Genomic DNA, 21,703 nt, shown 5'->3' on the forward strand with positions numbered 1-21,703 from the left:
CCTGTGCGTGCCGGGAAGAGCCGTACCTGGGATACAAGGAAAACAAAACAAAGAGTGGGGTAGGGGAAATTTCGGGGCTAAGCCCCTGTAGCAAACCCCGCAGGAGGGCAGCGAGCGTTGTACCGGGGGGGCTGTGCTGCAAGCGGAGCGCTCCCCCTGCGCGCAGGAACCGCGCCCGCGCAGCGGGGCGGGAGAAGGGTTAAGGGCGGCCGCGCTCCCGCGGCTCCTCCGCCCGCCCCCCGCGCACGGCGCAGGTTTGGGAGGTGGGGTTTGCGCGGCGCTCGCCCGACTCCCCGGCCGCTGACGCTCAATGCTGCGGCCGCGGGCTGCTGCGGGAGCCGCGCACCTCGGGGCTGCCGCGCACGGCGGGCAGGCAGCGTCCGCGCCCGCGGAGCCGAGCATGCCCCCCCGCCCCGGCCAGGTAAGCGCGGCGCGGCTTTGCACCAGGAGGAGGGAGGCAGATTTGAAAAGAAAAAAAAGCCACGAATATGGGAATGAATAAGGAAAGCGGTTGCGGCGAGGGGGAAGGAGAGCGCCGCTGGGCTGCGCGGCTCGGCCGCGGGGTGCGGAGCGCGGGGTGGGCGGTTCCGCGGGAAGGGCGATGCGGGGGCCGAAGGGGTGCGGAGCCCGGGGCGCGGTTCGCGCTGCCGCCGGAGGTCCCCGCGATCCCCGCGGAGCGGGTCGCGGGGCGCAGCGCGGCCGCCGTGGCTCCTCGGCGGGGTGGCGGGCCGTGGTCCCCCGGCCGGGGCGGAGCGGCGCGGCGTGACGGGGTCGGGCAGAGCTGGCCCCGGGCGGGGGGTCGGAGCTGCGCCCCGGGCACGGGGAGAGGGAACGGCGGTGGAGAGTGCAGGGATGGGGCTCCGTGCGTGTGTCTCTGCTGGCGGAGGGATGCTCCCTCCCAGGCTGGAAGAAATGCATGCATAACTTTTTGCTTGATCCAGCCAGTGTTCCTTGCTCGAGTTTTAGCTTCTTTTGCTTTCCCTAGGCTGATGTTGCTTCCGTGTCGTGAGCAACATAATGCAGCATGTTGTTTTATTTATCCCAGACAGGAATGACTTGCTCTCTGAACTACAAATTAAACGATGCTGCTTGCATAACAAGTGGAAATAGTTTGTATCTTACATACTAATTATCCATCACCCTTTAGACTAAGCAAAAGCGGTTTTTTTGCAAGGAGGGTTCAATAAAAGGGTCTGATGTCTCACTGCAACGCATTCATTTTCCCTTGCTGGATTAATGTGGGCAAAGGATTAAGAGCCAGCATGTTGATTGGGCACCCTGAGGTGCAGGGAAGAAGAGGAACATTTGGCTATGGAGAGAAGTCAGGTTTTGTGTTTGTGCTTGCACATCCTCCTGTTTACATGGCTCAGTTCAGGACCTGCATCCTAGCAGATAAATCATTTAGATGAGAGCAGACCAGTGTAAGCCTGCTATTCAAATGGACACACTACTCGTAAGATCCTTTCTGACACAGCATCTACCGCGCTCCCTCCCAGCGTGGCGTGCACAGCCACCCACCAGCCGCCGTGGGGCCAAGGGTGCCACGGCCCATGGCACGTTCCAGCAGCATCGCGGCTGTCGGAGCCCCTTCCCTCATTTCTCTTGCTCCCTGCCAGCAGTCCTATCCCAGGTGTGCATGGGATGCTCCAGCCAGGCTCCCACACGCCAGGGCTCCCCACGCTGCTGTCCTAGGGCACAATGGCCAGTGCTGAGCGTGGGAAGCAGGGTGATGGAGCCCTGTGCTTGGGGCCAGCCTGGTGGATCCTCCAGAAGCCTCTTCTGCTGCTTTCCTGGCCAGGACACTTAATTTTTTTCTTTTCTGGACCTGAGGAGCTTGCATTTTTACCCTGTGTTTGTAAGTCCCTGAAAACTGCTTAAATGTCTCTTGAATAATCCTTCAAAGTCACCTCCCCTCTTTATTCTAATACCAAAAGGACTTACTTTACATGGCTAATCCCTCTTTTACTTGCTGTACGGCCTCATTTAGGGGTGTGCACACTGCTAATTTTCCCAAAGCAGCCTGCTTTAGACAATGGCTTCCGCTGGCGTGCAGCAACCTCTCCCTCCTGTGCTGAACTCTGGGCAGAGCTAAATACATCTGACAAGATTTTGCTTGATTTCAGGTGTTGTTTCATCAGATCCCATCAAGTGAACTAACCCTTTGCAGGAAGCCACACCAAAACCTTTGTTTTGTGTGTTTTTGTAAATACCACCTATTCAGAGGCTCCAGCAGATCTCCTGCCCCATGTGCCCATGTGTTAGCTAGCCTGGAGGCAGCGCTTGGGTGGTGAGGACTGGAGTAAAGCAGGGTGTGCCTGCAGATAGTTGGAGTTGAATGATCCTGGCAAAACTCTGTCGACTTGGAAATTTTCCCGTCCTTATCTTCTGGAGTGGAGCTGAGCTCTCTTCTAGCCCATCTAGTGTTCCCAGAATTTAAGTTTGTGCTGTTCTACATGATGACAAAATAGACGTTTTGGATGTGAATGACAGCAGAAGAAAAGCTTACCTTTGCAAGAAGCCTCCCGTCTTCCTTAGCGTGTAAACAGTAAATATGATGAAATGATATTGCCTTCAAACCCTAACTTTGCATGTGTTAACAGTGATGCCTGGAGCTCCTTAGCCCCTTGCCTGAGGTCACCATGGATGTCCGATGAGGGGCAAGCGTGCTGTCAGTGTGCTCTGGGTGGTGGGAGGGGGTGAGTGGTGGCATGTCCTCTTCTCTGGGCCAGGGGACGCCTTTGGTAGGTGTGGCATGAGCCCTCTTGGATGGGTGGTCTCTGAGACTACAGCCATCCTTCCCTGGAGTGGCCTTAGTTGTATTTCCAGTGTTAATCCCTCTATTGCTTGTTTCCTGAGTGCTGATTTTTAACCGTCAGCTGAGGAGTGTTTGTTCTGGAGGGAAAAATAGCAGCACTGCAAGACAGCAAGCAAGTGGTGAGAGAGCTCACCTTGGTTCCCAAACTTGCACCTCCTCATGCATGAAAGTGTTTCTTGTTGATATCCAGGTCTTTATTTTTGTTGGGATTAACACTTCTTTGATTTAAAATACATTCCTGTGTCACCCCATCAGGGACAACTAAGAAAAGAAGTGTAGTATTTAAGCTACTGTACAATCTCTACCCCAGATGCAAAACTTCAGAATAATTTTGTAGATATTCTGGTGCAAAGTAACTTTTTTCCCTCAGTTTGGGGAGTTGGCTTTGTCTGGCAGTTCTGTGTAGTTAGCTTGATTAAATAAAAAATAAAAATCAGAGATAAAGACAAGGCAGAGCTGAAGGAAGGATATTAACCACAAGATAGCTACATCATTGCCTTTTTATGTTCTCTTGTGGTCTTTCTGAATTTTATTTGGGTGAAGCATGACGGAGGTATCAGCTGCCCATCGCTGGTCTCCATCAGGGGCACGGGTGGGCACAGCCCTGGTGCTGTGCAGGCAGCTCCCGGGCTGCAGGCGGTACGGGAGAAATTGCTATTGCTTAAAAATATTCTGCTGTGTTTGAAAGTTCATAAATCATCACAGGTCTATTTTTAGCCATGTTAGATTAGAGCAAGTCTGGGGTTTCTTCCCACACCTCCCATCCGTGGCCTAAAATGACCTGATAATGTCCCTGTAAAAGCTGTTTACACAGTCGTTTTGATTTTGCTGGTGACCTGTTGTTCAGCCCCGTTACTATACAGAGGATGGGGCTCAATTTGAAGAGGATTTGGTGCAACAGTTGGGAATTTTCCTTCACATGCAGAAACTGGAAGTCTGCTGCTTGGTGCATGAGTGATGTGCAGCCCCTGACAGGAAGGTAATCACAAACACAGAAAAGTAACATGAATCATACAAAATCCACAAATGTCAACTCTGAAGCTCTCATCTAGGCGTGCTGCCAAGATTTAAAGTTGCCCACATCTTTACTGTTATCTGCTACAGTGGTTACTCAAATATAAATATGAATATCATGACAGTAGTGATTCATTCCTTTTATTATTAGCAAAGCAAATATATAATGATGACATCCAACTGATTTACTATTTCATGAGAGTACACAACTATTCCCTATCCCCTACCATTGTCCACCAAAAAAGGCGATATTAAAACAAAACCTCTTGTGTCAAATCTGCTTGCAATCTTAGTATACATGAGGTTCACATTTCATTATGAAGCAAGACAACAGTATTTTCTACACTAAATAGTGGTTGTACTTGGGAAATAATGTCATTCTTTGCTTTCCCTAGATACAAGCAGTCACTTTCTATCTTAATCTGCAGGATAAAAATCTGTTTCAGCATGACACAAAGAAAAAGAAAGACTTGTTGAGGTTTTTTTAATTGCTGGGTTAAATCACTGAAAGTCAAACCCTCAGGACCAACAGGGTCAACGCATTTCGAAAACAACTAATCTAGTGACTTTGTCACATGCATGATTCAAATTTAGGAGGCTAGAGTGTAAGGAGCAAGTTTTTACTCTGCAATGTAAATTGGGATTTTTGCTGAGGTACCCAATAGATGTATCAGCACGTGAACTTCAGTAAGGTAAGTGATACACTTAGTGCATTTTTCCATGTTTTGGGGACTCAAGAAAGTAATCCTCAACCATTACATATTTAAAATTGCCTTTACAGGGTTTATTTTTTTTTAATTGTGTTAAACAGCACCACATTTCAAAAACGTGGCTCTACAACATTTGTTTCTTCTAGTAATCCTTCCATAAGATCCCAGTTGATCAGCTGCTGATGTTCTATTACTTGAAGGTTTGCTGGAGATGCCTCAGATATGGCCAAACATCTTTATTAATGAAGTTCTCCTAAGATGCATTATGCTAAAGTTTAAAAGTACCACAATGGTACTTCACCACTTTTTCTCCTCTTTGTTTTTCCAGAGGCTTTGAGCCAGGCTTCAGTGAGACTCAGTGGACACAATCATTATTAACCATCTCATGTGGACTTCCCCCGTTCTTGTCTGCAGAGCAAGATGTGGTTGAAAGACCAAGTGTTAGGCTTGGCTTTCTCCAGATTTTTTTTAACCCAGGAGGGTAATATGACAGCACTGCCTGCTGAGATGGTCCGTCTTCCTTTGCAGTCCTTGCTCACAAGTAGCACAGTCCAAAGTGTGTGCCCTTCACCCCTCCATCAGTGCCCCTGCACCTCCCACAGTCGTTCAAGGGAGTAGTTTAATTTCCGACCTCATCACCACTTGCATCTCCTGGGATCTCCTGAATTAATGTACTTCTGAGGTGACTGGTGTGCTGGGGAGAGCATGGGGGACTGCACCCAGCCAAGGGGACGTGGCCAGAGCTGCTGAGACTTGATGCCATAGAGGGTTGTGTAAGAGACCCATGAGATCTTGGACCAAAGATGTTTTTATTGGAAGAGTTTCCAACAGTTGTTGGCACTTGGTAGCTGTTCATGCGACAAGTTAGTCCTGAGCTGCTTCTAACTCCAGATTGATTTACTCTTCTATAAGTTGTATCAGTATTAGATCTTTGTTGGCCTCAGACAAAATCTGTGTTTATAATTTATTTATCTAAATATTTAGCCAATGAAGAGATGTGGTATTTAAGCCCAATCTACATACGGTTTAGCAGGTCATTTTAGTCAATTAGAAGACTAAGAAAGGGAACAAATAACGTACTTCATGTTTGTAATGGAAAAACCTGTATTATGAATGGTAATTTAATCTGAATAGTACTGAATAGCAATAACCTACCAGTGTTTTTTTAACCGAACTGTAACTGCATGGTTTATTAAACTCTTCTTATGCAGATAACAGGGTATTATTTGGGAAGACTTACAAACAACATCATACTCAAACAATTAAACACATTTCCATCTCTATGCTTCCAGTAATAGGAATGTGAAAACCCAACTATCCATCTGTGGAAGTCCACAGGATTGCTGAGGATGTTCAGTGCACGCCACTTTCCCTGCTCCCTGGCTGTATGTTAATGGTTCTGATATCACATTTTTACATCTTTCTAGTTATAGCTATAAAACCTTGAGCAGAGATCTTTCTCCAGTTTGATCCATAGCCACAGTTTGGGTGGTCTCCTCCTACCTGGGCTCTGTTAATGAGCAACCAGTAGAAAATCTGAATTCTGTTGAAACCCCTCTGCTGGGTTTAGTCCTTCCTTCCTGCATGCCCATCTTTTTTTGACTGAGCCATGGTCTGTTCTTCTGTGCCTTCAGGTAGTCACACTCCACTCACTACCTATGAGCTGACCGCTGACCTTAGGGGTTGGAGAAAGCTCATAAGCTGTCCAGGTTGCTGTCAGACAGGTTTCCCTTCCTTGGACTGATAGTATTAGGCTCGTATCTGAGCCAGATTCTTCTGTTAACTTAGCTGTAGGTTTGTACTAGGTTTAAGTCAGTATTTTTTTGTAGGACAGTGTTGTATATTGGCAAAGAACAAGTATTGGTGAGTCAACAGCAAAATAAACATTCTGGCTAACTGCCATAGTGCTGAGCTGCTGTCAGGGATATCTTAGCCCACCCATGGAAACCTTGGTTTCTGACACCATCAAGAGTGTGAACTGTTTGTTGGGCTGATAACGCTGGATCTTCTCCCCTTGGACCTTTAGTGGCACCCCCACATTTTATATGTGTGAGGAACCTGTAGCTGGTGGGCTACCACTGGTGCATAAATTCATTTAATGTGATTTTCTTTTTCTGTGATATTGTTTGATAACACTGTACCTCGTGTTAATGGTGTGACCCATGAGGGGTGTTTGAAAGGCGTGTTCAGTGCTGAGCGGAGGAGGGTTCTTCACCTCTCGCATAGAGCACTGAATAGCTTTCATCAAATAAGATTTTTCTTTTTATCACTACTACCTGCTCTTGTGAAATGGAGGCAAAAGCTCTGTATCCTCTTGTCATGAATGAATGGATGAATCTTCTTGGTCTTTGTCTCTCAGTCTTTTGGAAAAAAAGCTTCTGAACAGCACTCAACTCCTAGCTTTTCTAAAACAGTTACTTAGCATAAGAGCAGAACATTTGCCTAAGAGGGTTTCAGTCCAAGAATGACTTTTCATATTTAATTGATCTGTATTGTTCAATTAGGGAGATGTATGATGTCCTCTGTTGTGCATGTATAGCTGGAAGTAGAAATGAATGAAATATGAAGTACAGCAAAAGAGTAATTTCAAACAGAATCAGCTCTTAGCAATGTACAAAACAGGATTTCAATCCAGGCCTTGCTATGCGTGAGTAAATATGAATTGTGTAAATACATCAGATCGTTAACTTCGACATGCAAATTATTTTGAATTATAATATTTGTTCTTATTCTGGCCAGAATTCAGTAACCATTTTGTTCCAAATCATGTTTATAAACATTTCCCAGCTCCTGAATAAATGTTCGAACATATTTCAGTGTGTTATGCTTTTCTGGAAACAGCTTGTTTGGGCTTCAAAGCCCCCCATGGTTTCCCAAATACAGGTGCGCTGTTGAGCACAGGGGAGCTCAGCAGAGTGCGCAGCAGCGTGACAGGCACAGACACGAGTGACACCGATCCCACAGGGTGGCAGCACTCAACCCACATCACCCGAACGGCACCCGGGCGCTCCAGCAGCTTCAGCCTCTGGCTTGTGGCCGTGCATCCCGTAGCGCACCCCTCATCCCTCCCAGTCTGGGAGAGCGCGCAGCCAGGGAGCACCCGCAGCCAGCCCTGGAGCTTTGGGAGCGCACCCCTCTGCGCTGGCCTGGGAAAGAGCCAGTGCCAGTTTGCAGGCTTTTAGGTGGATATTGAATTTTATGCCTATAACCCTAATCACAATTTCTACTGTATAATTTTCTCGGGATTCCCAGTTCTGAGGAATCTGTAGAAAAAAATGCATCATTTTACTCCTTGACACGTTTCTTTCATTGGTGTCATGATTCTCTGTTGACCCACAAAGCCGTTCAGCTTCTCAGTTTACCCCTTATTTTTCCCTGCTGCTTTTATACTCGCTGTTATCCATCTTTACTTACACAGCCTGATGCAGCAGGTCCTCTCACATTTTGGCTGACAGGTAAGGCTTTTTTGTGGCTTGCTCAGCATCACCCTCTCTCTGCTCCTCCCCAGCTCCTTTGGTTTCAACACAAGATGATCAAGAGAACAAGAGGATGGATCCAGCACAGTCAGACTTGCTGACAGAAAGCGGCAATTATTCATGAAGAATGATTTTAAACTCTGCAGAAATCAGTGCCAATGAGCAGTGATCGCACAGTTTGTGCAGAGAAACTGTCCTGAAAGGTGCATGGCATAAGGGATATTTTGTCTGTGTGCAGTTTTCCTACTTAATGACTAGCAGGAAGGCTTTCTGGGGATGCACACGTGTCTGTTAAGGGTAGCTCAGCATTAGTCTAGTCCAGAAATCCAAGCGGTGGAAAAGATCTGCGGGCTGCTTTGCCGGCTCCATTTTCTGTGGGCATCAAGCAGGCGTCTCTTGGTGGGCAGGAATAAGGTCTGTGAGCAGGAAGGACAGGCAGGGCAGATGGAAGGCACTGAGCATCCTTCCCTCTCTGATCTCTGCTGCCGCAGCAATATTTTCATACTGTTTACCAACACTTTCTACAATGAATATTAAATGAACATATCACACATTGTTTTACCAGGGAGGCAGAGATGGGAAAAACAGATATGGTGCAATGCTAAGTGTAAGGCTCCATCTCTCCTAGGGAGCACTAGTAATGCGCTGGTTTGAGTCAAAGAATTAACTCGGGTGAATTCAGTGTTTGATGGGTCTTTTCTAATTGCAGATGTAGGGAAAAAACACTAGTCAAATACATCTGAGAATGAAGAGCACAGAACATGGATTGACTCAATATTTTCTCTAGTCAAGTGGAAAAAAGGAAGCCTAGTATGAGAAAGCTGGAAAGGTCAAACTAATTTGTACTTGTGTGATAATGGGTAATACCTCTATTGTTTATGAAGCTTGCAGAATCTTCGCGGTGTTAACCACTATGATATATCTGATGGTGATTTTGAGAAATTAAAAATGGAGTAGCAATTGTTCCACCCTCTTCACGCTTTAATCTGTTTGGTTTAGGATTCCTTTGAAAAGTTACGTATTCTTTACAAATGAGTTGAGATGAAATTCATTCAGTTCTCTTGACTTCAGTATGCTGTGGCTGAAGGAAAGCGATATTTTTTAAACAAAAAAGATTAATAGTGAGGTTGATAAGAAGAAGACTGAAAGCCTGCCTGTGTCTTGCTGCTTAAGCATTCTGAATGCGTTACCCTGTTTGTTTATTTTGCTGCAGTCTTTTCTGTTTATTTACTAGGGTAAGTGGAAATTTTATATGCATGTACAGCTACTGTTATTAAAGTAGGAATAACTGGTGAGCTCCTAATGCCCCAAAGTGCCTTCTGCTGCCTCAGTTATTCAGGCAGATTTGCAGCTTCTTTTAGTAGCCAGTGGAAGTTGTGTGAATTTTCCTGGGATTCTGGTTTATTTCCTGGGAGCGACAGTGCTACCAAACTGAATAATACTCCATGAAACAATAGGGGACTGTATCGGGAGTCCTTCCTGCCTCATGTACAGCAAAAAGTGTAGGCTCCAGAGGAATTCATTTGCTAGGCTTATCGCTGAGACATTTAATATCTAGAATGATTTAGTATATCAAATTCTAGAGTTTGGGGCTGAATGTAGCTGCATTCGTCATTGTTGCAGAACCTTGACAGCGAACAAAAGGTGCTGTAGGGAACCATAACTCATGCAGCAAATTAATGGGTTCCCGGCTTCGCTTGCTCAGCTAAATGGAAGCTGGGAATGGTGTGGTCTCACCGGCCGAGGGCTTTCTGCAACAAGTGTGCGGGTTAGGAGTTTGCATGTCCTTCATCCCTGGAGTGAGTATTAAAAGCGTAGCCCTCCTGCAAACTAGCTGTGACTGGCATTTTTCACTCTTGAAGGTACTTCACTATGAATGACTTGAAAGGGGGAAAAAAAACCCCAGCTTGTTAGCTGCTATGGGAGCACGATGCAATTTTTTTAACAGATTTTTTTTTTTTAGTGGGTGTCCATAGGAAAAAAAAGATTTGATTGAGAAGGTTTCATGTACTGTAAATTTTATCATGTCACACTGTGACAGAAAACTTAAAGGTATGAGCACAGTATGTCCAGTAACACTCACAGGCCACATACCACCACTGATAATTTTTGCCACTGGAAAGGTACATGCATTGCAAGGAGATGTTTGACCACTTTCAAATGATGTGTTTTCCCACTCTCGTGTGGGCTGATAGAGAGCTTTGTCCATAGGCTGCTCTGAATCCCATGCAGGCTGTTTTAAACCAGAAATCTCTCCAGGATCCTCAGCAATAGTCATGTTTTAGACTATTGGCCGTAGGAGGGCTGCAGCCCCACATCTTCTTGGCCCTGATTTTGCTCTTACCCTTTTTTCTGATTCTTACTGGCCACCCTTATTGGTAGATTAACCCAATTCCTGGAAAGGTTAATTACTGGGCATGCTGAAAGGCAGGGCATAGCAGAGAAATACAGGTTGAGGAGAGATGATGCTCTAAACTGACAGTTTAGTTGGTGGTGTGTTTTTTAGGCAGGGTGGAGTCAGCCTGTTTGCAATGATCAGCAGCTCCTGAAACTTGGATGTGAACTGGTGTTGTTGAGCACTTCATCGTGGAGAGCTGACTGTACATTTGGTAATTGGCTCAATCACCCTCAAGGGCTTAGAAGTTGAACATGCTGCACCAATGCCTGAGAAAGCAAATAGATGGAGGGGGATGGACGGCAGTGCAGAATGGTTTGAAACTGCAGCTGAGTTGCACCAAGAGGGCTTCAGAAAATGTGCAGAACTGGGTAGCTGCTAAATACTGCCACTGCATGTTTTTGGCCATGTTGGGCGGTTTTGTGAGCTCTGAACTTGCACTTCTGAAATTCAGGAAGACTCTGCGTTGTTTGGTAGATAAGTCATCTGTCCAGAGCACCTTTGCAGCATACTGAGCACTTCACGACACCCACATTTGCTCCTTGTGGGGAAAAACCGCCATAAAACAGGTCACCTGCTCTCACCACAGGTTTATGTATGAGCTGGAGATGCTCTTCTCCAGAAAATAAAACATCACGACTAATATGGTCTTTTGAAAAGCAAAGTGCACTCTAGAAGATGCATGTTTGAAACTGTCTGATTTAAGGCACTGAAATGGTTGTGTCCCAACATGTTCTGAGTATGTTGGGATCATGTAATTGCACAGAACTGTGCTAACGACATAGATCAAGTGGGTTTGGTTGCTGCTCCTCTTGTTACCTTCAGTTTAGAGTGCGTTTGTTTGTTGGTGAGAGGTGTAGGGTTTGGGGGTTTTTTGGTTTGTTTTTGATCTTGATTCTTTCCTTTGAAGAGCAAGTTTCAAGGTCAGTCAGTGTTTCTCCAGTGTGTAATTATAAAATCCGGCTGTACCACATGGTTGTACTGTCTCATCTGCTTTTCTGCTTCAATCTTCTGGACCACTGAAGTTAGGAACTTGACAGCATGTGGCAAAAGATGCCAATAATAGCTCAGTAATACCTTCTTCTGGTTTGTTCAATCCTGCGTAAGTGGGAGCTTGCAACGGAGCTGAATAGCACACCGTTGGCCAACCTTGGGTGGTATGAATAGAGTCCTTACAGTATTAGGTGATACATCACAGCTTCTGTGCAAACATTATATGGAGGAGCCCACTCTGCAATAGCTGGCATAAACAGACAGAAGTGCAATGTTTGTATTGCTATTTATTTAATTACTTTAGATTTTTTTCTCTGTATATGCTTGCCTGCACAGCTGTGCCCCTGAGGCTCTGCCCCCTCCTGAGCAGTCTGTGCTGAGCAGGAACGAAGGCGATGGAAGGTGCTACAAGAAATGGGAACAGCTGCAGGCTTTGTCGCCTCTTTGCTTTGGGAGAGGAAACGCATGGGAGTTACAGAGGAGATGGAAAAAGGGCGAAGAACATGGGGCATGACAAGAAAGTTTCAAAAGGCCAGGAAAAAATTCCTCCTTTCAATTCTTTCCTCCTCTACTCAGACTCTTCTGTCATTTACTGCTTCAGTGGCTCCATTCACATGGTGGCTTATGCAACATCTCTCGTGCAATTAGCAGTAAGAACGACGTACCATAGAAGACTGATATATGGATGCTTCTCTGTCAGCACAAGCCAAGGAAGAGTTGCCAAAAAACCTGCTTCTGGTGGGTCTGCTGCCAGTGAGGTTCCTGTGCTTCAGAAGAGTGACTGACAGTGGTTAGCTGGACCGTCGCCTTCCTCCATCCTCGGGGAGCTCGGGGGCTGCCGAGGTGGTACAGGGGGAAGAGATTACTCCTTCTGCCTGAAGAAGACATCTAGTGCAGGTGTTTCTGTTTTGGTCCAGGAGGAAAATCCTTCAAATCCTCTTCTAAAAGCATTTGACCTGGCACCGGAGTGGTCTCCAAATCCAAAGCAGCCACGGGACCAAACTCTCAGCTGTTACACTGCTGACTTTTTCCTTTATTTTAACATGTCAGGGAGTTCTGAGATTTGTGGTGTAAGTATACAGTTTTGTGGACTAGCTAATGCTTCCAGTGATTCCCAGCGTATTCAGAGACAGCAAGGCTACCTCTGATGGCCTGCTTGCTATCAGCATACACTGTATCTCAGAACCATTTTATTATTATGATTATTATTGTATTTTAGAACCATTACCTAAAATATGGAATCACTGCCCCTAGAAAAGTGGATTATCCTTTCCTGGATAGCTAATTTTATTTCACTCAAGAAAATTTGATTCATATTTCTGAAGCATTGCCACTAACCAGCTTTCTAAGCAGAGTTGCAGTGCAAGACCAAATTAAATTCATTTAGGGAGAAGGGAAATATTGTTGTTGCAAGTGTCCAAAGGAGTTGAAATGAAAATAATCTTACAGAAAATTGAGTTCAGATATTACACAGTAACACAGTTCTATACCTGGAAAATCCCATCTGTCAAAAATAAACTTCAGGATCACATTTTAAAATGGCACTTCTGGTTGTGGATCATCTAGCTTCTATCTCTGGCAGACCTGGGATGTCAGCCCCATGCATTACCATGGCACAGATCTTGCAAAGTAGTTTGGGCTGCGTCAGTCTGCTGAATTAAAAAAAAAAAAAAAAAGAAGGTGGGGGAATGATCTTCAAGGATTTATAAATCCTTCACAAGTTGCTCCAGTCTGAAATGACAGATACTGTCTGTCCCAGTGACTTTTGAATAAGACTCCAAAAATTTAGGCCAGACTATAGCTAAGCCCAACGTCTCCAGGAGAAAAACACCTTGTGACGTTGTGCGGTTTGATGTAGAAGCAAGTTTGCATCAAACTTGAGAACTTATTTGACGCTTATTACTGTCATCTCCGAATGGACTTAAAATTTCAGGTCTTTTTAATTATCCTTGTGGAAGTCTCCTGAACTGGTTGTGTGCTGTTTTATTAGAGGTGAAGAACTGAGATGCACATGCCGAGATGGTCAGAGGTACAGGGATATTTAGGAACTTCAGTTTCTAGTAAGCTCTACCCAAATTCTTTGAATTTTAGGGTACTGAACTGTTAATAAGTTTATGGCAGAGGAGAAATTTTAACATTGACTTCTTATCCCCCATGGATTGCATCATAACTCTGTCTTATGCTTAAACCAGATTTAATTATTTTTGCACCTGTTTTTTTGCGTTGGATCAGTCCTTCCCAACTGCATGGGATTCAGAGTCTCTCTGAATACTTGCTTTAAAATTACCAGTACCAAGGACTGAAAGTATATTTTTGAAAATGTAATCAAATATGATTTAGCTGTCTAAAACAGTATGAGTAGACCTAAGCATTCATATAGAAATACTTGACAATATCTATACTAACATAATGTCATCCATTAGTATTGTGTAAAATATGAAATATCATACAATATTTAAATCCAGCTACAGTGAATCCTCTATAACTATACTGACAGTATCTAAATTTAGTAACTTATTAAACTCCATGGAACAGAAGAATGCATTTCTCCGTTGCAATCCACTTCTTGTAAGGACAAAGATCACCTGTATTATCTATACTTCTACTTTTATAAAACATAGTATATTTTTATACATATTAACTATATACCTGTGTTTTCTGAATTACTACATCTGTGTTTCAGCATCTCTGCTGAAAAGGACCAAGGGATCTAGGGGCTGCAGGCTGAACATGAGCCAGTGCTGACACTCAGCTGCCCTCGGGTCTGGCCCGTGACCATGAGGTTGGGGGGCACCATCACCCCTCCCTTGGCTCTCATTAGTCCACATCTGGACGCCGCTGTCCAGCTCTGAGCCCACTGTGAGATGGCTGCTGAGGGAGGTGGCTGAGCTCAGGGGATCAGCAGGGTGGCAGGGACCATGCCCTGAGCAACTGGGTCTGGATTCATCTGCTCAGAGCATCCTTCGTCCATGACCAAAATGACTCTTTTCACTGAAAAAGCCAATTTATGCATTTGCTTTTCCAGCCACTTCACTGACTGAGCCACTGGCTGTGGAAGGCTCTGGCTTTAAGACTGTGATGAAATTAAGCATGTATCCAAGCCCTTACAGGATCAGGGCCAAACACTTTAAATAATTGATGGACTGCTTTATTTCTTTAGCCTTTCTAAAGTAAACTGAGTTTCAGATGAACATGAGCTGACTTAGATGTTTAGTTGGGAAAAAAAAGCCCTTTGAATTGCACTGATTTCCCACAGGATTAACTTGGGACCAGAAAAAAATAACTTCTTCAGCTTCATCCTTCTTTTCCTCTCTGCAACCAAACACCTTTTTTTTTTTCTTCTGTTCAGGCTTTCTGGATTTTTTGTAGGAAAAAAAAGGATCCTCTTAAATTAAACATATAATCTGCAAAGGGGAGGGAAATAAAGTTGTCATTAGTGTTGTGAATGAAGTTGGCCAACTATCTCAAGGGTATTTTGGTTTTGTAGAGTATATGTCTGTGTAATTTTTGTAAATGTTTCTAAATTAATAATACAGGTAGAATAGGTGCATTTCCTGTATCACCTACCAGTGTGTGAGAGACAATGCAAAAGTAAAACAACTGAAAGTTACTGATACAAATATTGTGTAGGTTGAGAGGAAAAGGCAAATGGAGGCCAAAAAAGTAAATAGCAGAAGGAGAGGCAGATAATGAGCATCCATGTTTTGATTGTGAAATGGTACTCTGGTCTTGTAGACTAGTTTGTAGGAAGGATGTCGCTTGTACAGGCAGGATATGGAGGAAAGTAGAATTAGTTTGTTGAAAAGCAAGCAGGAAATGTGTGTCCATTTTGGATGGCTCCTCATATTCCACTTTTGCAAATGGCTAAATATATTAGCTGGAAATAGAAGTGTGGCAGAAATAGCAGAGTTATGCTGGGCTTCAGGGAGAGGAAGCTGCATTAGAAAAACAGAAGCGTAGTAGTCCAGAGAAGCATTGCTTTTTGGAAACTTCCCTTTGAGCAACTTCTTTCTCCAGTGAAAAACATCAATGAAATAGGACACTCCTGAGAATTAATTTATAAGACTGTTTGTTTTTACTAATGATACAACATACCAAATTATTAGAAATTCTAGAAGGTACATTGGACAAAGTGGTTCATAGCAGAAAATATGCTTTGATCCAAAATGCTTTTTTTTCCTTTCTCTCTCTCTCTTTTATAATCCTTTTACTCTTTGGGTCATATTATGTGTCTAAACACTTTCTTGTCCTTTTCTGAATCTGAACATGTTTAGAAATCGTAAAACTGCCTTTTAGGTGACTTTGATGGCATTGGAAAGGGAGTAAAGTGATGGTGTATCGGTAGTATGAGTGGGCTGGGATGGTATGTTGGCACAGACACATCGCATCAAATGTGCTGGTATGTTGGCACAGACACCTGTTAGCATTGGTCACAGTTAAGTTTCATAAAGTCTTAAATACCTTCTACGTGTTAGCAGCACTGCTAACAAATATTAAAGCACTGAAAAGTTTTTTTTAAGAGCAATATTTATAGCTGAAAATGAATTCTTGCTGTTGTCAACCCATTCATTATCCTTTTCATGAAGAAAAAGGAGATTCAGTCTTCTGCTGTGAAGGTTCCCCCGTCTGTTCATCTCCTTAACCACTGTCACTCATCCCCTTCATTTCTGAACTTTATAATTTTGTATTCCAGATATTGGATTTGATCCATCAATCAGCTGTCAGTAACTTGTCAGAGACCCTGGACACTTCTAGATGTATTTTCTGTGCAGGTCCTGCCAGAAGAGAGGAATATCATGCAGAGAGGGCTGGGCAAATCACAAACCTGATCCATTTTTGCTGTACTTCATCTTCAGATTAGTCTTTTTCACCACTTTCCCCCAAAACAGAACCTGAGAATTTGTAATGGGTAATTTTCGATTTGTGAGGAGTTTGTGGGTTTATTTCTATGAGTATACAAACATTCGTATTTCAAACTGTTTTGACAAAACACATAAGGGAAAATTCTGTCTTCCACTACACAAATAAAAAGGAGGGTAGAACTTTGCCTATTGTATTTCTTCAGCTGAACTTGGTGATAATGCTTAGAGAGAGGTTTCCATGGTGAACATAGAAAAATCAAATTTGAAAACTGTTTTCTTTTGTGTATTTGCTGCTATTGTTTTTAATGGTCACTGTTGTGCACGTTTAACAGTCATTATCCACACCTTCCAGCTTGTGAATACATTTACATATTTTAAATCAACATTAGCAGGGAAAAATCCATGATTTGCCCAGGGCTGCTTATGATTTTTTATTTTTCAATGCTGAAATGCTCAGGATATCCTCCAGTGGGATCTGTCAGAAAGGTCTCTTCTAGCATACAGCTTTGCTTATTTGATAACTTCGTGTATTGATTCCTTACATCACCTGCTTCTTACTCACTTAGGTTATATTTCATTTCTGTTCCTTCTTCTATTGTAAAAGTACAAAATGAAAACCTAGTAGCAGTTACTTGCTTTATTCATTTTTTTTTCCCTGTTGGAGCCTCATGTAGTACATTCCTTGTCTGTTTACCAAGCACTGTTCTCTAGTTTTTTTCTTGAACAGAAAGAACCTGCTTTGGAAGGAGTAAACTTTTAATACAGATTATTCAGAGCCATACCTGTAGCCTAACTTACGTATCTAGGATGCAGACGGATTTCCAGCATCACCTTCTGCATCTTTCCCTTACAAAGCAGCTCTCGTTGCACCCTGGTCCTGCACATGTCCCACAAGTGTGACACAGGGACACTTGTGCATGGCCATGGCCGGGGAGCCCGTAGCCCTGGTACTTGCAGTCCTGATCTCCAGGACTTCTTCATACCTAAAGCACTGGTGATGGGCCTGCCAGTACCCATCAGTTCTCAGTTTGGCATCTTACTCATTAGTATTTTCATTCCCTTAGGAGAGGAAATGTCACAGTGTCAACCTGAGAGCTCATTACTCCTCTGTGCCTTTCTCCAGGTCATTTCTGTATCGGTCGCGGGAGGCTGCAGCCTGGGGAGCGTGCTCCTGCCTGCTCCGCTTACTCTTGCCTGCTCTCACTTGCTGGGAAGCACTGCCTGCACTTGTTCTCGATGGAATTGTGCCAGTTGTTGCTTTTTGCATTGTTTCTTTTTAGTCGTATGCTGAAATCCATCTCAAGTAATTAATTAGTTCAATTTCCATTTTAAATTTAACTGGAGCTCACTAAAAATTTGCCAGCCCTGCCAAAGTGCTGACATGTGTTTTACCAGATATTTGTAATGAAAGTCTTTCAAAATAATTCCCAGATAAAAGTCAAGTACAGTGAACAAAATGCTCAAAATAATCTTAAGTGGCCCTGAATATTTAGTTGTGTTGATGAATAATGGAAAATGTGTTCTGGAGAAAAAAAGAGGATGCAAGATTATTATTAATTTTCCTTAAACCCCTTTGCCAGACTCTTGGTTTTGGCCTTACTGCAGGAGATACTCAACATCTTGCAAAGCAGTGAAATCTGTAGGTAAGGAGATACTGTATAATATGATTAAATACCTGAACTTCTGAATAACCTCAAACCTTGTTGAGCTGGTGCCTTGGGGGCAACATTACCCTCTTGAGTAGGCGCAGTTCACTGCAGATAAATTTGAAGCTTTTATCCAGTATACATAGCAACTTTCTGTTGCTAAATAAGAAAAAAATGTAAAAAATAAGGAAGTACATTATATCTGTTTTCAACCTATATATATAATCTCAAGGTGGTACCATCGTCTGTGTGCTCAAGCAGCAGTTGTGCCACGGCAGCGTGGGATCACTGCTGGTCTTGTTAGGGGCTGTCCCTTTAAATGACTGTCACTGTTGTCTGACAATTTAAAACATTATCTTGTTAAATATTGCCTGTTTAATATACATTTCTGTGTGATTTGACAAATGGATTTCTTCAGTTTAATGTGGAAGAGAAGCTAAATGAGTTAGTAAATGTTAATGTGTCCAGGTTCTTCCTAGATAACTAGTTGCCCTTGGGACAGTATTGATAACTGGCATTTATATGATATTATGAATGTGTTAATTATATGTAGACAAAATAATGAATAAGCAAAGGTCAAGGACAAATGCAATTTCCCCAGAAATACGCATCAAAGAGCTTCTAATATTTAGGTCATTACCATTATTGAATATTCAGTGTAATTTAAATTATGTGCATTTTTTTCATTGCTTATATTTTTAGTCCAGGAGATAGCGAGCAACCTCAAGGACTGTGCAAATGTTTTGTAACAAAATTCAGCAAAACTTCAGCAGTAGCTGGACTGTATTTTCTACATGCATTGGTTAACTGCCAGGTGGAATTTGAGATTGATTTCTTGTTTGAGATGTAACCTTGTGATATTTTTTTTTTCTAAATTTGAAATGAAGGAACTGAAAATGTGGCCATGCTGCCGAACCTTGAAACTCAATGCAAATCAAACAAAATGCTTTGGAGACTGTAAATACCCAACTTTGCCCTAGTTCATTATCACTGCACTTTTTTAAAAGCAATGCTGTTAGCATGCTGGGGATTTCAGTCTTTGCTTTTTACTAGCAAGGCATAAGTATAAATACCTCTTTGGCAGGGACCCTTCTGAAATCCAGTGGTTTTTGTGACATGAGGCAAGAGGAAAACCTAGCTGATCAATACAGCCATTAATTAGAAGGAAAGGTTCAGTCATGATTTTTACTTCTAAACTTTTACATATTGACATCTGGCAAAACAGTTAAGAAGTCAATACGGATCTAAAAGTTACTGTACTGTTAGGTTGCTCACTGAGAAATAGCAATTAAGCCTTGTCTGTCTCCCAGGACCTCCTCTCATGGATGTCTGGAAGGATCTCGCTACCAAACAAGATGCTGTTCATATATGAAATATTCATGTTATGACATCAAAACATGTTGCATATTATTTCAGTACGGTAGACTGAAATTAGATTCACATTTTATTTTGCTTATAAACGTCTGTCAGAGTTACTAAATCAGTTTGTCTTTGCTGTCTTGAAATAGTGTCAGTTTGAATTTCCTTCATGCTGCATATTGTTTTGGGCAAAGACACATTACTTCTATATTCAAGATGGAGTGCCTCGTATTCTTTAAATAAAGGTGAAAAAGCCCAACAATTAAGATTATTTTTAAAAACTTTTGGGGGGGACATCTTGGACCCCTTTTAAAGCGATACAGAAGCTACCAAATGCTGATGCATTGTGATCTTTCCTTCCCTCCTTGTACAAGTATTGTGCATATGGTGCATTACCATAATAATATATTATTTAGTGGTTGTAGGGTATATAACAAGGCATTCTGAAGTCTAGCACTGATGAAAGTAGAGATAAGCTTTGAGTACTGAATTATATGAGTTCCTCAATACAGCTGAGGAAGGATCAGACGATTTGAGTGGTTGCAGCTGCCCTGCAAGTGTTAAGCTTAGGTTGTGGATGCTTGGTCCATGGGGCATGGGCATCTGCATCCTTCAGACTGGGTCAGTGGGTCCAAGAGGAAATCAGGGCAGAGACTTTGTCTTTACCTGTCTCTGAGCTGTCTGTTATGGTGGTGGCATGACACAAAACCCAACGAGCAGCAGCACTAAGCTCCTACAGACCACTCTCTGACATGCAAAAGCATCTGACAAGGCTGTGACCTGGTTCTTTAAATCAGTAGGCAGCGGAATTAATTCACTGTTAGCTTTTTTGGCACTGTGATATTGCATTCATGCATAAATAATCTCATTTTAGTTATCCTGTTGCTAAAAAAAACAGCGTCTGTCCCCAGTCTACCAGCCATTTGCATTAGAAATATCCCATCAGAGAAGCTACACATGCCTAAAAACATCTATTATTTTCTTCCTTGCCTCTCTCCTGTGTTCTTGTCACCCAGACTGCGCCTGCGCCTCCTCCCGCCTGCAGGCATGCAGGCATTGCTCCGAGCTGCCCGGGGCAGGTGCCTCTGCACGGCCGCCTGCTTCGGCTCAAGGGTCTGCAGTTTTGGAAGACACAGTTCTTCTCAGAAGCCACTTTCAGTATATATATGTTGTTTTTTTTTTTAATTAAACCCAGCTTTTTAAACTCTAACTTTCCTCCTTTTCTGCTCTACTACTACCCTAAGTATACTGCTGAAGTTTTTAACGCAAAAGTGCCACTGTCTTGTGATTTTCCATGGATTTCCCTTGGTCTTTTAAAATAATTCTTTTTAATTACTGCCAGTAGATTTTGTAAATTAAGGGTATAGAGTTTGTTGACGTTGCTGTTTTCATTCATTGACTATGATAATACTATAATTCCTAATACAGAATCATATACTATACTATATAATAATAATATAATCCATTTCATCGAATATAATCCAAACAAGCGTAGCAAGTGGGGTATAAAGCCTTCAGATTACTCTCAGCAATAGCTCACGGGATCTCCAGTAGGTCTAGAGTGAGACGTGGGAGATGTACAGACCCAGCACAGCCCCTGCCAGGTGTTTGCTCCCATAATGGGGGATTTGTTAGGTGCTGCACCGGGTCCTGCATCCCCTGCGTCTAACTCGGCTCTCATAATTTGTCTCCTGCTATATACCGTGATATCTTTTCAAGATCCCTGAAGTGCCTGTGTGCCTCCTTGGTGTGCTCCCAGTTGTTTTCAAGGACCTGCTTTTAAGATAAAATCACATCTGCAAAGCTCCAGCCTCGACAAAACCTCCATACTGCTCTTTTCGAAAAGTGAGGCTCTCGTGATGAGCTTCTGCATTTTCCATTAGGAGAGACTTTCCAAAAAGATTTTCTGAATTATTTCTTGATAGCTGGCAATCTCCTGAATCATTTCTTATACAGAAATTGTTCTTCAAGGTGTTTTGTTCCAGTAACAACTGCCACCAAGCTTGGTTTGTCACAATTTCTAGCCTGTAACTTGGAAAGCAGTGGTGTCTATAGGGCTGGCGTGAGGGGCCAGCATTGTATTTCTTGCTCTGAAATAGTGGGCAGGTCACCTCACTTTTTCTGTGTCTCTGTATTTTCCTGCCTGGCTTTATGTTTTTTTGTCTGTTCCTTTGGGGTCCGATAGTCTTCGAGCTTGAACAATGTGGCTATCTGCGCTCTGTTTCAGTCCAGTGATAAATAGTTAATTTTGGAGGTTTAGGCTGACAGCAAGCCACCTTGGAGTGTCAGACTGTGAGACTTTGGTTTCCTTCTATAATCAGATAAGGAACAGATATTTCCTGTAAATCCTCCCCTAGTATTCAAGTCATACCATTAGAGCATTAAGTCAGACACATGACACCCAATTTCAGAGTAATTCCTGAGGAAAAAGCA

At 43.2% G+C, this 21,703-nt stretch overlaps 1 protein-coding gene across 3 annotated transcripts in view; it reads left to right on the top strand.

Moving 5' to 3' along the window:
* The first annotated feature begins 279 nt into the window (after nucleotides 1-279).
* LOC104016941 (contactin-4) overlaps nucleotides 280-21,703 on the top strand; it is a 353,560-nt gene continuing 332,136 nt past the window's right edge. For all 3 annotated transcript variants that reach the window (XM_087743644.1, XM_087743651.1, XM_087743647.1), the window contains exon 1: nucleotides 280-421. The gene's annotated coding sequence lies outside the window, so the exon portion shown is untranslated. The remainder of the gene's footprint in view (nucleotides 422-21,703) is intronic.

This window comes from Nipponia nippon, unplaced genomic scaffold, assembly GCF_047370975.1.
Source record: "Nipponia nippon isolate SJK-2023a ecotype South Korea unplaced genomic scaffold, ASM4737097v1 scaffold_9, whole genome shotgun sequence".
NCBI classification, from domain to species: domain Eukaryota; kingdom Metazoa; phylum Chordata; class Aves; order Pelecaniformes; family Threskiornithidae; genus Nipponia; species Nipponia nippon.